At 38.2% G+C, this 4,276-nt stretch overlaps 2 pseudogenes; both read left to right on the forward strand.

The window, feature by feature from the left end:
• Window positions 1-781: 781 nt before the first annotated feature.
• On the forward strand, window positions 782-1,836 carry LOC136317614 (tigger transposable element-derived protein 1-like; annotated as a pseudogene).
• Window positions 1,837-2,485: 649 nt separating this feature from the next.
• On the forward strand, window positions 2,486-3,096 carry LOC136317615 (tigger transposable element-derived protein 1-like; annotated as a pseudogene).
• Window positions 3,097-4,276: the final 1,180 nt, after the last annotated feature.

Genomic DNA, 4,276 nt, shown 5'->3' on the forward strand with positions numbered 1-4,276 from the left:
CAGACCAATTGTCACAGAATCACAGTGGTTGTGTTCGAGTAACTCTTATTTTATTTAATAATAGCAACAAAGGACAAAAGTAATGATGGTGGCAATTCAAATATGCTAAACAGAAGCCATTAAGTAAGTGTATGTATATATAGTGAAAAACATTATATAGGGCATACCTTAAACTTTGCAGATATTTCTCTTTTTTAAAAAAAACAAACTAAAGGATTGTGGCAACTCTATCAAGCAGGTTTGTTGGCACCATTTTTTCAACAGCATTTGCTCACTTCACGTCTTTTAAAAAAATTTTTTATTTATTCATTTTTAGAGAGGAGAGAGAGAGACAGAGAGGGAGAGAGAGGAGAGAGAGACAGAGAGAGAGAAGGGGAGAGGAGCTGGAAGCATCAACTCCCATATGTGCCTTGACCAGGCAAGCCCAGGGTTTTGAACCGGTGACCTCAACCTTTTTCAGGTCGATGCTTTATCCACTGTGCCACCACAGGTCAGGCAACTTCATGTCTTTGTCACATTTTGGTAATTCTCACAATATTTTAAACTTTTTATTAGGAGTATACTTATTACAATGATCTATAATCAGTAATCTTTGATGTTATTGTAATTGTTTTGGAGAGCCATAAACCATACCCATTAAGATTGTGAACTTAATAAATGTTGTGTGTGTTCTGATTGCTCCACAAGCCAGCCATTCCCCTCTCTCTGTCTTCATCTCCTCAGGCCTTCCTACTCAAGGAGACTTAACAATATTGGAATTAGACCAATTAATAATCCCACAATGGCCTCTAAGTGTTCAAGTGAAAGGAAAAGTTGCATGTCTCTCATTTTAAATCAAAAGCTAGAAATGATTAAGCTTAGTGAGGAAGGTGTGTCTAAAGCTAGATATGCTGAAAGCTAGGCCTCTTATGTCAAAGAGCCAAGTTGTAATGCAAAGGAAAAGTTCTTGAAGGAAATTGAAACTGCTATTTCAATGGACATACAAATGATTTTTAAATAGCAAAGCAGTCTCACTGTTGATATGGAGAAACAAAGGACTGTGGCTGGAAATCCCTTGAGCCAAAGCCTAGTCCAGAGCAAGGTCCTAACTCTCTTCAAATCCCTGAAGGCTGAGGGAGGTGAGGAAACTCCAGAAGAAAAGTGTGAAACCAGCAGAATTTGGTTCATGAGGTTTAAGGAAAGAGCTGTCTCTATAACATAAAAATGCAAGGTGGTAAATCAGCCAGTGCCAATGTAAAAGCTGCAGCAAGTCATCCAGAAAACCTAGCTAACATAATTAATGAAGGTGACTACATTAGACAACAGATTATCAATGCATATGAAACAACCTTATATTGGAAGGAGATGCCAATCAGGACTTCCATAGCTAGAGAGGAGAAGTCAGTGCATGACTTCAAAGCTTCAAAAGACAGGCTGACTCTCTTGTTAGGGGCTAATGCAGATGGTGACTTTAGTCAATGCTCATTTATGATTTCAAAAATCATAGGGCCCATCAGAGCGATGTTAAATCTACCCGGCCTGTGGTCTATAAATGACACAACAAAGCCTGGAGGACAGTGCATTTATTTACAACATGGTTTACCAAATATTTTAAGCCCACGGTTGAGACCTACTACTTAGAATAAAATGATTCCTTTCAAAATAGTACTTCTGACTTACAATGCACCTGGTCACCCAAGAGCTTTGATGGAGATGTACAATGAGAGTAATGTTGTTTTCATGCCTGTTAATACAACATTCATTCTGCAGCCCATGGTTTAAGGAGTGATTTTGACTTTTAAGTCTTATTATTTAAGAAATACATTTTGGCTTGACCTGTGGTGGTACAGAGGATAAAGCGTTGACCTGGAACACTGAGGTCACCCTGGGCTTGCCTGATCAAGGCACATATGGGAGTTGATGCTTCCTGCTCTCCCCTCCCCTTTCTTTTTCTCTCTACCTCCCTCCTCCTCTAAAATGAATAAATAAAATGTTTAATAAAAAAACATTTTGTAAGGTTATAGCTGCCACAGATAGTGATTCCACTGAAGGATCTGAAAACGATGCACCATTCAAGATGCTATTAACAACAGGTTTTTTTTTCTTCCTTTTTTGTATTTTTCTGAAGCTGGAAATGGGGAGAGACAGTCAGACAGACTCCCCCATGCGCCTGACCGGGATCCACCCGGCACGCCCACCAGGGGCGATGCTCTGCCCACCAGGGGGCGATGCTCTGCCCCTCCGGGGCGTTGCTCCGTCACGACCAGAGCCACTCTAGCGCCTGGGGCAGAGGCCAAGGAGCCATCCCCAGCGCCCGGGCCATCTTTGCTCCAATGGAGCCTCGGCTGAGGGAGGGGAAGAGAGAGACAGAGAGGAAGGAGTGGAGAAGCAAATGGGTGCTTCTCCTGTGTGCCCTGGCCGGGAATTGAACCCAGGACTTCTGCACGCCAGGCTGATGCTTTACCACTGAGCCAACTGGCCAGGGCTTAACAACAGTTTTGATTCATAAGAAGAGGTAAAAATGTCAACATTAACAGGTGTTTGGCAGAAATTGACCCTAACCCTCATGGATGACTTGAGGGTTCAAGACTTCAGTGGAGGAATTAACTGCAGATGTGGTGGACATAGCAAAAGAACTAGAATTAGAAGTGGAGCTTGGACTCCAGGACTGACTTGCAGCAATCCTACAGTAAAACTTGACCTAATGAGAAGTTGGTTCTTATGGCTGAGCAAAGAAAGTGGTTCTTTGAGATGGAACCTACTCCTGGTGAAGATGCTTTTAGGATTGTTGAAATAATAACAAAAGATATAGAATCTTACATGAATGTAGTTGATAAAGCAGCAGCAGCATTTGAGAGGATTGGCTCCAATTGGGAAAGAAGTTGTACTGTGGGTAAAATGCTATCAAACATCATCACACACTATACAGAAATCATTCATGAAAAGAAGAGTCAGTCAGTGCAGCAAACTTCATTGTTGTCTTATTTTAAGAAATTGTCACGGCCACCCCAGTCATCAACAATGACCATTCTGATTAGACTGAAGCCATCAGCATTGAGGCCAGACCCTCCACCAGCAAAACGATTACAACTTGCTGAGGGCTCAGATGATGGTTAGCATTTTTAAATAAGTTATGTGCATTTTTTAGATGTAATGCTATTGTACATTTAATAAATTAATATAAACATAGCTTTTATGTGCACTGGAAAACCAAAATAACTCATGTGACTGGCTTTATTGTGATATTCTTTTTATTGTGATGGTCTGGAACAAAACCTGCTGTATCTCTGTGGTACACCTGTACAGCCTGGTTTCAAGCATCCACTTGGGATCTTGGAATGTATACCTGCAGATAAGGGGACTACTGCAGTCTTTAAATAATTCATAGCATTGTATGTTATGAGAATGCCATAATTAATCATTCTTTAATAACATTTAAGTTTAGAAAGTTTATCACCATTTTGTTTAATTTTGCAATGAGTATCTTTTCACATAAAAAAGAAAAATTAAAAAAATACAAAAAAACAAAAAGAATACAAATTAAAATCATCTGTAATAAACTTACTATAAATTTAATGTATTTCCTTTTAGTATTACATATATTTCCTTTCCCATTTTTATACAATTTGCAATAATCATTATTTATGTGTATATACATATAAAGTTGATTCTTATTATTTATGAGTTCCATATTTGTGAATTTCTCTACTTACGAAAATTTATTTGTGACATGAAAAGCAATACTCACAGTGCTTTCATGGTCATTCATGGAAATTTGCAGAGTGGCAAATTATGAGCCACCCAGCACTCACATCCCCAGATGATACTGAACAAAGTGATACACTGACTTCTTGCTTCAGCTCTTACTTTAGACAAGTTTTCACTTTGTAGTCCATTAAGTGTCATGTTTTCCAATTAAAACATGTTTCTTAGTAATGTGTGTGTTATAATATATAGAGCACTGTGTGTGTGTGTGTGTGCGCGCACGTGCATGTATTTTATACACACTTGGGTATTATACACCACTCTCATATTTTATGTTAACATTTTCTCATGTTCTTTAATATTTTTGAAACATTGATTAATGGTTGCCTGGTATTTCATCCTAAAGATATACTATGATTTCAGCAACATTATACTATTATAAAATATTAGGTTTCAAATAGGCTAAAAAGAAAAACATGCAATCATATCTATAGAAAAAAACATTTGAAAAATTCTACATTCTTTAATGGTAAAAACTTTCAGCACATTGCAAAAAGAGGAGAACTTCAATTTGATTAAAAAAAAATCTGGA

The sequence above is a fragment of the Saccopteryx bilineata genome, chromosome X (genome assembly GCF_036850765.1).
Source record: "Saccopteryx bilineata isolate mSacBil1 chromosome X, mSacBil1_pri_phased_curated, whole genome shotgun sequence".
Classification (NCBI taxonomy): Eukaryota; Metazoa; Chordata; class Mammalia; order Chiroptera; family Emballonuridae; genus Saccopteryx; species Saccopteryx bilineata.